We start from the raw sequence: 14,032 nt of genomic DNA, 5'->3' as shown, positions 1-14,032 counted from the left end.
TAGATGAGAGATTTCCCCTCACCCGCCCGGACTAGGACTATGAAACGGCACCAGGTAGGGAGAGTCTCCGAATCTATCGCCAGGCTCTGTTGGCGGGTCTCAAAGGGGCAAGAAAACGCCCCACAAATTTGGCCAAGATAAGAAAGAAACCCCTAAGGAAAGGGAAGCCAGGTTAGCGAAGGAACAGATAGAGCGAGAGGATCGTAAGAACCGAGTAAAGGATAAGCATTTAACAAAAATCCTGGCGGCAGTTGTGAGAGAGAAAGGACCAGGGAGAGAGGGAGAAAAGCAAAGGCGGCCAAAAGTGGAAAAAGACCAGTGTGCCTACTGCAAAGAACAGGGGACTCGCGGAGGCGTTAAGGACGAAAGAGGGCGCGGCCAACTCCCGGGGGGACGGCAGGCCGAGAGCGCAGCGCCCGGGCCTGGCGCCAAGCCTGAGCCCGCCGGACGGGAGGCGGCCCCGCCGCGGGCTCGGCTCCGGCCCCAGCCCCGCCAGCATGGCCGGCCGGACCGTACGGGCCGAGACCCGGAGCCGGGCCGAAGATGACATCAAGAAGGTAATGGCGACCATCAAGAAGGTCCGGAAATACAAGAAGCAATAAGTGACTGTGGGCAACACTTCCCTTCGTATCTTCAAGTGAGTGCCAGTGGTGGACCCCCAGGAGGAGGAGCAAAGGCGGGCAGGTGGCGGGGCAAAGAGATCCCGTGGCCGGGAACGTCGGGGCAGGGGCGCCAGTCCCCGAGGGGGTAGCCCTCTCATCCTGCTGGATCTCAATGATGAGAACAGCAACCAGAGTTTCCATTCGGAAGGTTCCCTGCAAAAAGGCACAGAGCCCAGTCCTGGGGGCACCCCCCAGCCCAGCCGCCCTGTGTCACCTGCCGGACCCCCAGAAGGGGTCCCTGAAGAGGCTCAGCCCCCACGGCTGGGCCAAGAGAAAAATCCCGGGGGCATAACTGCTGGCAGCACTGACGAACCCCCAATGCTGACCAAGGAGGCCCTGGCAATAATCCAGCAGATGCATGCCTGGACACACTTGAGTAATCGAAAGCTAAAATTACTGATTAAAAAAACTGACTTTCTAATCCCAAAGGCAAGTACCCTTGTAGAACAAGTAACATCTGCCTGTAAGGTCTGTCAGCAGGTAAACGCTGGGGCTACCCGAGTGCCAGAAAGGAAACGAACTCGTGATAACCGCCCAGGAGTCTATTGGGAAATAGACTTCACTGAAGTAAAACCTCACTATGCTGGATATAAGTACTTACTGGTGTTTGTAGATACCTTTTCAGGATGGGTAGAAGCCTACCCCACCCGGCAAGAAACGGCACACATAGTAGCCAAGAAAATTTTGGAAGAAATCTTTCCTAGATTCGGACTTCCCAAGGTAATTAGGTCAGATAACGGGCCGGCCTTCGTTTCTCAGGTAAGTCAGGGGCTCGCCAGGATATTGAGAATTAATTGGAAAATACATTGTGCCTATAGACCCCAGAGCTCAGGACAGGTAGAAAAAATAAATAGAACAATAAAAGAGACCCTTACTAAATTGACCTTAGAGACTGGTTTAAAAGATTGGAGACGCCTCCTATCCTTAGCTCTGTTAAGGGCCCGGAATACGCCTAACCGTTTTAGGCTCACTCCATATGAAATCCTCTACGGAGGACCTCCCCCTTTGTCAACCTTGCTTAATTCCTTCTCCCCCTCCGATCCTAAGACTGACCTACAGGCCCGCTAAAAGGACTCCAAGCAGTACAGGCCCAAATCTGGGCCCCCTTGGCAGAACTGTACCAACCAGGACATCCACAGACCAGTCACCCCTTCCAGGTGGGAGACTCTGTCTACGTTAGACGGCATCGCACTCAAGGACTAGAGCCTCGGTGGAAAGGACCCTACATTGTTCTCCTGACCACACCCACAGCCATAAAGGTTGACGGAATCTCCACTTAGATCCACGCATCCCACGCCAAGGCTGCTCCAGAGACGTCCGGACCAACACCACTTAAGACATGGAAACTCCGATGCTCTGCGGACCCGCTCAAGATAAGACTCTCTCGTATCTAACTCCTTGCTTATTGTTTGCCCTTCTTCCCTGCGCCGTCTCTAGTGTAGTTTTTGACGCTAACCCCCCACCGGCCATTTAGCCTGACCTGACAGATAATTAATTTTAATAATCAAGAGGTCTTAAATAAGACCTCCGAGAATACTCCTATAAAGACTTAGTTTCCAGACCTCTATTTCAACCTAAAAATAAAAAATAAAAAAATAGCAGAAAAGATAAAAGACACAGGCCCCCGGTTTACTGGTCCCACAGAAGTCCTATTAAGGACTCCTCAGGATAGACAAGAATAGAAAGGACAGGCTAGAAAGGTGTCCATCAGCCGGAACAGGTTTTATGCCTGTCCCGGATGCAGGACAGGACCAATAAGAAAAACTTGTAGAAATCTGACTCACTTGTATTGCAAAAGCTGGTCCTGTGTAACTACTAATAATAGAAAGTAAAAATAGGCCACAAAACCTTAGTATATAACCATGTCCTTTGTCCAGCCCTGTACCACAACCCGATATTCAGAAAATTGCAACCTGGTTCGCATCAAGTTTAAAAATGCGGCAAAATCTGATAACAGATAAATAACAACAAGATTAATATAAGGTCTCTATTTATACAAGCACTTCCCCGCCCTTAATCTCCCTCACCCTCACCGACATATTAAGAATTAAGGTAGCGGCTAAAGTTAAGACCGGGACAGCAGCCCTAGTGCATAGTAACCATCATCTGCAACAACTTAAAGTAGCCATAGATGAAAACCTTAAAGCCATAGAACAATCTATCACAAAACTTAAAGAGTCCTTAACTTCTCTGTCTGAAATTATATTACAAAACCGACAAGGACTAGAAATTGTCTTTCTAAAAGAGGGCGGGCTCTGTGCAGCCCTAAAAGAGCAATGTTGTTTTTATGCAGATCATTCAAGAATAGTTAAAAATTCTATGGCAAAACTAAGAAAAAGATTAGACAAGAAAAAAAAAGAGAAAAAATCTCAACAAAGTTAGTTTACAAATTAGTACAACCAATCCCCTTGGCTTAGCACCCTAATCTCCACCATCTTAAAACCCCTCATCCTGCTCACGCTCATCCTGACTTTCGGGCCATGCATACTCAACCACTAACTCACCCTTATTAAAAATAGATTAAACATAGTACATGCTATGGTTCTGACCCAACAATACCAGACCCTCAGGACTGAAGAAGAGGCTCAAGATTGAGCCTCTGACACAAAAAGAGGAGGGAATGAAACTAGGCCTCATAAAACTTAGAAACTAGGCCTCATATAGAAAAAAATTAACACCAGGTGGCTCTGGATAGGGTCCCACCCTGCCTCGATAGGGTCCCACCCTGATAGGGTCCCACCCTGCCAATTCCGGGAAACAACCTCATGGGGTCCCACCCTGCCAATTCCGGGGGTCCCACCCTGCCTCGAAGTTCCTGAAATCAGCAACTCCAAGAAAAAAGGTCCTGCTCTAACCAATTAGAACAAGACACCTTGCTCAGGCCATAGCTAGACCCAATTACCACGCGCCTAAAGCTTTGTTTGAATTTCACGCCCTAAGCTGTGTTTGAACTTGTATTTGCCTATACAAACAGCCTGTAACAAGCAGTCGGGGTCCCAGGGCCAACTTAGAGCTTGGGACCCTAGCGCGCTAGTAATAAATAACTCTCTGCTGTGAATCTCGTGTCGGTGATCCTTCGCGGCGACCCCTGCCCAGGAGGGAATCGACAGTTCGGTTCCAACAAATATATACTAAATATTGGTAATAAAAATACAAAACACAGTTATTTCCTCTAAGTTGCAGTATAATATGTGAGGCAAAAATTCCAAATAATAAAATACTCAAAGTGACATTATAGAATAAAATGAAATTCTATGGGAGCACATAAGAAGGATACCTATAGCAGATTGGAAAGACAGAGACTTCCAGAGAGTAGGAGTGATGCCTGAGCTCAGTCTTTAAGAATGGGTAGGAGTACTGAAGCAAATAAATGTGGGAAAGGCATTCCAGCTGCAGAAAAGCCATTAGTGGGGAACTTCAAGTAAATAAAACAGTGCATCTAGAGTTCAATATTTAATAGGGTGGGGGGAAAGAGATACTGAAAGATGAACATGAAGAATTACGTAGGATAAAATCAAAGAGGCTTATATGTGCTATACAAATAGTTTGAGCGTTGATGTGAAGGGAATGAGAAATCTTTACAGATTTTTAGCAAAGGAAAGACCTAATAAACTTGCACTAATGAGTCAAAATGGAAGTCAAGAATGGATGAAGAAAGCAGTAGGTATAATTCAGATAGAAAATGATAAAGCCTAAAGTAAAAGAAATGGTAGTTCCAGTGGTAATGGGTAGAGGCTTGATTAGATGAAAGTCTCTTGCTATGGAGGAAAGAAACTTTGATTCTCCGGCTACGGAAGGTTAATATGTTAGTTCCAGATTTCTGGCCATCTGTGTCTTCCTACCTGAGAAGCAGCTAGTCTATGGTAGAAGATAATAACACCAACATCCAGAAACAAACAGAAGACAGAGATGAAGAGAAACCTTGTCCAAATGTTACTAGCAGATTGTTTTTTAGATAAGCAAATTTGTACTTTTTTTCTTTTTTTAGTTGTAACCCAGAGCCCTTGAATAATACAAGCAGAAAAAATTCAACATCTGCTTTCAGATCAAGAATTATGATAAAACCTGATGCTGTGGAAACCTCAACTTATTATTCTTTCCCCTGCCAGTTACTTGGTAAGTTTGTCTATTTCCAAATAGACAAAAGGTGTTTCGCCAGAGATAATGTCTCCGGTGTTTGTATCTTTTCCTTGTCCCATTAGCTGCCTTTCCCCACAGTTTTCGTGGTCAAATGACATATTCATTTATTCAGCAATTCCTTATTAAATGCATACTACTCTAAGCACAGAGGATAAAACAGTGAAAAAAAAAAGTTCTGGCTCTCGCAGAGCTTACACTTCAGTGAAGTTGTATAATGTAACCAGAAAGTATAAAGAAACTGGGAATCACCTATGGAAAATAGTTTATTTTCAGGTACATGTTCTCATGTTACTCCTTTAAACTCAACTTGCCTTGAAACATTGCTCAATCTTTTTGTAACCCTCCCACTTCTACCCTCGGTTGGCCAACTGTTCCAAATCATAAGTCATGCACGTTTCCTTGCTAATTTACTTCTGTCCCATCATGCTTATAATGCTATATATTCTAGTATTACTTCTTAGATACCTTTATGTACCTCGATAATTAACCTCCTAAGTGTCAACTACCTCATCCAAAAAATAAGGGGTTTAACATAAGTATTAAATAAAATAATTCATGTTGGGAGCTCAGCATAGTGATGGACACATAGTTATACCTCTTAGATATGTTGTTAATAATAATGATAAGGAGGAGATAATGAAAGAAAATTACTGTGTAGTAGGCTTTAGAAATTACTAAATCTCTTGGACTAGATTAAGGAGCCCACAATTTTTTCTGTAAAGGGCTAGAGAGTAAATACTTTAAGTTTTGTAGGCCAGATAGGCTCTGTGACATCACAGCTCTGCTATTACCGTGTGAAAGCAGCCATAGCCCATAAATTAACAAATGGACATAACTATATTTCAATAAAACTTTATTTATAAAAATAGTGGGTCAGATTCGGCCTGCAGGTTACAGTTTGTCAATCCCTGTACTGGACAATAAAATTTCCAAATTCAGGCGAGTTTTGCATAACAAATTTATGCAACCTAGAGAATTCAGTGCCTTTTGTTCAAAAACTTTTAGCTGACTTCCAAAAGACACTAACTTGCTTTAATAGCAATTAATTTACATAATAAAAAACATGAAACTATGAGCTAAACCAAATAGAAAATACAGAATAAGCTCTTGCATACTTTAAATATGACTTAAAATTATACTTTAAATTCTAAAAGTTCTAAAGAGTTAAAGATCATGAGCAAGTGTTATAAAGAAACAAACAGTGTGCCACCATGAAGTTATGCCTAACTGCTGATGGCAAAAAGTGATTTAGATGAAATTTATTTTATTTTATTTTATTTTTTGAGATGGAGTCTCGCTCTACCGCCGGGCTGGAGTGCAGTGTCTTGGTCTCAGTTCACTGCAACCTCTGCCTCCTGGGTTCAAGCAATTCTCCTCCCTCAGCCTCCAGAGTAGCTGGGACTATAGGCATGCGCTACCACGCCCAGCTAATTTTCGTATTTTTAGTAGAGATGAGGTTTCACCACGTTGGCCAGAATGGTCTTGATCTCTTGACCTTGTGGTCCACCCTCCTCAGCCTCCCAAAGTGCTGGGATTACAGATTTAGATGAAATTTTATATTCTGAATGTAAAAGTTATGGCTCATAAGTTATGATATATAAGAAGAGAGTAATATGCAGTAGTATCGATCAACATAAGCTAGTTTTTGTTTGTTTTAAATGGTGGGTGCTTAACAAATCAACTCTTTTTTCTCCTAAAAATATTTTTTTAATGCATAGTTTTTTTTAATGGATTTTGAAATCCATCTATTTAACTATAGATGGCATCTATAAATTGAGGGCATACAGTATTCCTTTCATGAGGAAATTTGTAATAATATAAATTTTGTAAAAGTAGAGTTAAAGCTTAGGAATGTATTCGTGTTTATCCAGCACTGTTTAAAGGAAAGAAACTGATGCCAGAAGACATGAGTATTTTAGTACCTGATGTGGTAGACACAGTGATGAAAGAAGGAAGAATACTTATCCAAACTTGAATGAAATGTTCCGTAAGAATAGCAAGTCTCTTTTATCAGATATGGTTTTCATCCACCTATCTATTGATTATTTATGTGATTTTCCAGATACCAGGATAACAGAAACATGTGTTCCCATGATCCTTAATTAATAACTACTTATTAAAGGTTACCTATGATTCTAGCCCCATAATAAGCATTTTATATGAGTTAAGTCATGATAGTGTAATGAAATGGGACTATTACCTTCATTTTATACATGGGGAAACTGTGGATAAATATATTGGCCAAGGTTACAGAGCTAGTAAGTGGTAGATCTTAATTCAAATCTAGAGCTAAAATAATACAGGCTAATGCTCATACTATTAACCATTGCTCATTCTAGTCACAGGAAAGGAAAAGACCACCCACTGGAAACTATTAAATGGTCTTTCTGTGTGATAAGCTCAGCTCTTTTGAGCTTGGCTGATTTGAATTAGTTGCTAAGTCTATAAATGCAGGACTCATCTTTGAACTCCAGGTGTCCTAGCCAACATTCCACTAAGCCATATAAGTACACTGTCAGAGTGGTTAATTTTGGTAATGTTCCTAAAGGTTAAATAAATACAAAGTTCAAGAGAGCACACATCCTAGAACGAAACTCCCTGAGCACATATCCCAGTATTCCCACTTAGCATCTGTGTGTCCCTGGAGAGGCTACTTGAGCCCGAGTTTATTCACCTATCAAATGGGAATTCTATTTGAATTTGTCTCATAAAATCATACAGTGAATTAAATAACACAATCTATACAAAACACATAGCACAGCACTTAAGACACGGTTACTGGGCAACAATTAGTATCTTTGAAAAAAAAAAAAAAAAACATGACTCAGGTAATTGAGTAGAATCATTCAAAGACAATCTCTTTGATGTGTCTCTCTACCATAACAAGGCTGAAATGATTTGACTGCTTTGCTTTGAGTAACACCCACACCTATGGCAGAATACATGTAATAGTAAAGTTTCCAGTTTTTAAAATGTCCCTCACTTTCCCTTTGATCTCCTCAGTAAATTTTAGACAGTATAGTAAAATGTAAGATGTCCTTCCTAAATAGCATTTCAAAGTTTACACCAAAAGTCAGAGGTTGGATAAGCTAACCTAGTTTCCCCCACTTAATGGGACAGTCAGTTCCATCATAAGGCTCACTACAAAATTTTTCGGTTATAGAATTGTTTAAATATGGTGGAAGTTATCCTTCAGGACTACTTGCTTCACTTACAGAAATAGGAAAATGAATTACCCAGCTGAAGCCAGATGAATAGTATGCACACTTAGGAACTACTTTTAAAAATTGACTTGGGAGGGTGCAGTCCTCCAAAACTGCCACTAATGCCACACCAGCCCTACTTGTTCAGATCAGTTGGTTCTAAAGCCAGCCACACAACAGCTGTATTATATATGCAAATGAACTTGAACTTGAAAACATTAACAAAATAGCTGTTAATTCAGTCTGACAGCTTTGAGATTTGGGGGCCAATCTTCCATATAAATATGAAACTAAGTGGACAATTTCTGTAATCTGAACCTAGTCTTTATGTCTGATTCTGTTTTTGACATTTTTTAAAGTGTGTGCTTAGAAATAGCAATTAGAATAAATAAGTTTGCTTGAAATAAATAAATAAATAGATAGATAGATAGATAAAATGGCATTACTGCAAGTTGTGTGCCTTTTTTTCTCTCCAGAACCTATAGCATAATTCTGAATTTTGTAAATAAAGAATTACAAAGTTATTTAGCAAATAAAAGAACTAAAAGAGATGGCCATGTGCCATTTGAAGGTATCAAGTTTTTTAGATTCTAATCATATAAATGAATAGTTTTGTTGATTCAAGCCTTGTAACTTAAAATTAGTCCCTGAGTGGACCATGAGGCCAGTATTATTACATTCAAAAATTAGAAATCAAATGATTGCCTTGACCAAAAATAAAATTTTAAAAGTTATTTAGAATTTTTTTCTCCCTGAAAATATTTATGAGTATTTAAGTTTATTAATATTAAAAATATACTTTAGGAAGATTTATCATCCACCTAAATTTTTCATTTACTTCTGCTACTGTTTTGAGCCTGCCTTCCTGCCTGCCTGCCTTCCTTCCTTCCTTTCTTCCCTTTCTTTCCTTCTTTTTTTCTTTTCATTGTAAATATTTTCTGGGGTATAAATTACAAGCAGTTCAGTATAATTAATATATTATAATAAGTTCAATGCAGTCTTTGTAGCTTGTTATTCTTTGAGTGTCCCGACCAAATCTCATGTTGGAATCTTAATTCCCAAAGCAGCAATGTTGGTAGGTGGAACCTTTAAGTCGTGGGGCCTCATGGGAGGCATTTGTGTCATGAAAGATCCACCTTCATGGGTGGCTTAGTGCCATTCTTGCAGTAGTGAGTGAATTCTTACTCTTGTGACACATGATTAGTTCTCATTGCAATGGATTCGTTCCTGTGAAAGCAAGTTGTTATAAAATGAGAACATCCTTCCTGTATTGCACCCCTTTTACATGCTTGGTTCCCCTTCTATTTCTTTGCCATGCTATGATGCAGCACAAGGCCCTCACCAGAAGTTGAGTAGATGCTGGTGCCAAGCTCTTGGACTTCCCAGACACCAGAATTATGAGCCAGCTAACTCTCTTTTTTTAAAAAATTAATTACCCAGACTCAGGTATTCTGTTATAGCAACACAAAATGGGCTGAAACACAGCTTATGGTATTTTCCAATGCCTCTGAAAGCACCTTGATAAATAATGTTATTGATCACCGGACTAGCAAAACTTTACTCATCCTTTGAGTCCTAATTTAAATCCAACCTCCTTTATGGAACTGTCTCTAATCATCCCAGCCTAAAAGACACAGTTCTTTAATCAGTCTCCCAGAGCACATATTTTCTGCCCATGTACTTCTTTATCTTTTACTTTCCCTCTCTATTAATAACTTAATTTTCTGATCATTTGTTCATTTATTCACCTATCCATTCATCTTTTAATAAATATTTTCTAAGTACATTCCATTTGTCAGTCATTGTGCTACAATGTGGAGATTCATAAATCAAGAATCAGCATTTGGTTTCAAAGATTATATATTTTCATAGGTAAACAAATTTGTACAATATTGAATTACATATATGATAGTTGCTTTATAATAAGGGTATTATATAGAACACAGTAAGAGAACCAGAAGTCAGAAAAGCTATCTCTGTCAAGGGGCATCAAGAAAAGCATCACAGAGAAAAGGGGTAAGTAGCAGTCTGCTAGGTTAAAAAGAGGAGAAAATCTTTTCCATAGTGAGAGACAGGAAGTAGTAAAATAGCATGAGAGTTTTCAAAAGTGGACACATTTTCACTAGTATTTCATCCCTTGGCTCAGATGCATTACTTACCACTAGCCACTTTCTCAGAAGAAATCAAGCTTTCTCTGTTCATACTCGAATAGAAATGTAGTCCTATTCCTATACAGAGTCCTGAAAAGGACTCTGTAAGTAAACTAGACATTTGTGTTCCAAATATCAGAGTAATTAAATGCCCCTCCAAGTGAGACACCATGTTTGCATCCCTTCATTTGGAGGGTATTGCTCAAAAACTGAGAAACCTAATGTTGATTGAAACAGAACTATCAAATCTCACCCTCAAAAAAACAAAAATGTATACAACAGATGTAAGGACTAGACACTAACCTTTTTGTAAAAGATGTATGCAGTAGTATAAGAAAAAATACATCCCAGCACTTTGGGAGGCCAAGACGGGCGGATCACGAGGTCAGGAGATCCAGACCATTCTGGCTAACCCGGTGAAACCCCGTCTCTACCAAAAAAATACAAAAAACTAGCCGGGCGAGGTGGCGGGCGCCTGTAGTCCCAGCTACTCGGGAGGCTGAGGCAGGAGAATGGCGTAAACCCGGGAGGCGGAGCTTGCAGTGAGCTGAGATCCGGCCACTGCACTCCAGCCTGGGTGACAGAGCGAGACTCCGTCTGAAAAAAAAAAAAAAAGAAAAAGAAAAAGAAAAAATACTTTGTTTAACCAGAATGCTCAAATTGTCCATGAGAGAGAGTTACCTGGAAATTCCTTTGTTTCACCACTTTTAGTTGGAAAATACAAGTTTACTTCTCTTTTGGAATGGAGTATACCACAGATTCCTAAACCTTTTATTAGTAGGTAGAGATCTTAACATTTGTTCCTATGTTTGCACTTCAGTCACTCCTGGGAAGTACAAAAATGCACAAAAACATTGGGTCAGTGGCCTCAAGAAAAATAAATTGAATTCATGAGTAAGTCACTAATAAAATTCTATTTGGTTTGTGTAAAAGCTAAGTGAATAAGGAAAAAATACAATTTGGAGAATTGGATTTCTGCAAATTTAAAATGAGAGGTGAGATGGGAGGGAGATTTCCATCATTAAACTCCTCCTGGTTAGATTCATAATAGTATTATCTATCACATCAGTTCTTTTAAGCTTTACCTATAGCTATGATGGGCACAATTTTCTCAACTAAAAATCTGGATATACCAACTGACAGAACAATTTTTTTCAATCTACTGTTTATTTTGTATTTTTTTATTTTTGTGGGTACATAGTAGATATATATTTATGAGTGTACAAATTCATCAAAACAGGTAGGTACATTTATCAAAACATAGATGTTTTGATGAATAAAAATATATTTAAAGGAAGCATTTTTAGAAGATTTAAAAAATCACATTTTTCGGATGTCTGCCAATGTAACTTTTTGACAGAAGAAATTATGTTCTAAGTGAAGGAACTCCCAAGATAAAAAACTGTTTGCTCAAGTGATTAATTAAGGAAGTTCCCCAGGAGCACCATGGAAGAGGAATAGGGGAAACAGAACAATGAAGGGGAAGAAGGCCAGTGAGGGTGTAATCTCAAGATCCCTCAAGGGTGTTCAGGCTGATCCAGGGGATTTATAGAGTGTGAGTTATGCCTCAAAGTTGTCCTGACAAAAATAAGGGAGGTGGGCTTTCATACCTCAGCACTCACTGACTTAGGACCACCTGAAGGCTCTTGGAATTTTCTAAGTACTCTTGGCTCTCTAGGGATGTAGCCAATGTGCTCTGTAGCATGAGGACAGTTCACCAAAAAAAGATACAGGTGCTGCCTATTGGAAACAAGAGTTAGTACATTTTTGAAAAAAGAGAGAAAAAAGAAGGATGGAAAGGAAAAAGAAAAGAAAGAAAAAGTAAGAGTGAAGGAGAAGAAGGAAAAAATGAAGAAAAGTAGGAGAAAGAAAAAAATGAAGAATCAAGACTTCTAAATGGGGCACTGATACAGGCTTACATGAAATAAGAATAATCCAGGAAAATGTCATATTTGTAATCTGATACCTATTTCATTTTTCCTTACCTACCTTGCCTGCCACTTGGGGAAATTTCATTATTAACATTATTAACCTCAGCAAACAAGGAGGCTAAAGTCTTTAGATGGGGCACGGATAAAGTGCAGGTCACCACACTTTATTCACGTGCCACTGACTATTCTCCTTTTCTCTATGACACCTTGGTGTCTGTAAGTAACATTCTAAAGAATTCTGTCCAGATCAATTAGCACAACCCTGTCATGAATTGTGATTGACTCTTGTTTGTCATTTTGTTTTGAATGCTTTCTAAACTCAAAATTCTGTAACCCACATTGGGTCTTCGTGTCATTCACGTGAAGTGATTTTGCTTCTTTATGAAATAGGCAGGTATGTATTAGTTTTATTTCTCATCGCAGGGAGAATCATAAGGTAATTGGCAAGTTCTGATGCTCCAAGATGACTTAAAAGTTATCTCTGCTTTTCTTGACATTGATGAAACAAGACTATATCCACAGGCAACGGCTCAAGGTCACACTTTGTATTTTCCTTTATCTTTGATTTTCCTTCATTCGATCTCTGCACATTTATATTGGTAAAAATGAGCTCACTTTGTACTGAATGACCCATCTTAATGAATACTGATGTTGTGTAACTTCTCATATGCGTAGCTCTATCAGACATTTACATGACAGTCTCTAGTGGATAGAGCAGGTTAGAATATAATGGTTCTATGAATTCTTTTCTGCTCATGGAGCTAAACATTTCCACCAGTCTCAGTAAGAATTTTTAAAAAGCAATTCTGTAAAGTTCTGTGCCTCAAACCTTTCCTTTCTGTTATATCCTTAAAGCATACATTTCAATAGTTTTAATGCATGTTAAAATACTACATACATGTAAAGTTCTCAATATAAAGCATTATAACATCAAAGAAAGTAGTCAAAACTTGAAAATTAATTGTACTTGTCAAACTTTTAAATTTAGAAAAATTACTGGCTTTATTTTTTTTCAAAAAATACTTACATGCACATTGAAAAAAATAAATAAAATCATACCTCATTCTCATTGTCTAGAAGGAAACACCATTAAAGCTTCCTGTGCGTTTAACAAGGCCTATAATATGTGCACAAACATCTGTCTATATGTACATGTATGTTTTCCATTTTCAAACAAGTATTGGATTATATCCCTATATATTCTATAAATTGTTTTATTACCAAAAAATATATCATCAAAAACTGTCCATACCAGTCAATAAAATATACTTTATTCCTTTAAAAATATTTAGAGTAATCAATAATATGGAGGTACCATAATTACTTTTATCAATTCCCTATTTATGAATATTTACATTCTCTCTAGGTGTTTGTTCTAGGAAAATTCCAAACACTTTTTTTTTAACCTTTACATATACAAGTATAGATTCCTAAAGTGGAATTGCTAGATTAAAGAGTAAACACATTTTATTTCATTTTAATTTTTTTAAGGTTGGAATTGCTTTTATTGGGGGCGGATGCCACAAGGCCCTGCCCATGGTCAGGTTAGTGTTCTGCCCTTGCAGAGGTTCCGGCAGCCTGACACCTCCACCTGCCACCTGCCCGGGTTAGTGGAACATGCAAAGCTCAGAGGGTAGAGGCAGGGGTGGCGCTGCTGAGGCCAGGGCTGGGTGGAACGGGAGAGTCAGCACAGACCCTGGCCAGTGTCCCTGGGCCCAGTGGGGGCTGGGGCTCCCTGGGAGAGAGATGGGCAGGCAGCACCCCAGGTGGGGCTCCACAAGCTCAAGGGGCCCCTGGGCCCAGCAGGAGGATAGGTCTGCCGCTCCCAGCCATGCAAGCTGGAACATATGTCTCCCGCCTGGGTCTGGGTCCATGGGGCCTGGGTTAAGGTGGACACAGAAGGCACTTACTAGAGGAGCAGAGGCTGGAAGGCCGAAGCCAGAGGC

The 14,032-nt window shown here is 39.7% G+C and overlaps 1 pseudogene across 1 annotated transcript; it reads left to right on the top strand.

Moving 5' to 3' along the window:
• The first annotated feature begins 345 nt into the window (after nucleotides 1-345).
• Nucleotides 346-1,730, top strand: LOC126931617 (uncharacterized; annotated as a pseudogene). The gene is made up of 2 exons (XR_007717889.1): nucleotides 346-1,470; nucleotides 1,591-1,730. The product of XR_007717889.1 is annotated as an uncharacterized LOC126931617 (transcript).
• Nucleotides 1,731-14,032: the final 12,302 nt, after the last annotated feature.

This window comes from Macaca thibetana, chromosome 11 (genome assembly GCF_024542745.1).
Source record: "Macaca thibetana thibetana isolate TM-01 chromosome 11, ASM2454274v1, whole genome shotgun sequence".
NCBI lineage: Eukaryota > Metazoa > Chordata > Mammalia > Primates > Cercopithecidae > Macaca > Macaca thibetana.
Note: the sequence above shows the minus strand (reverse complement) of the source record. Positions and strands in the feature narration are given on the sequence as shown.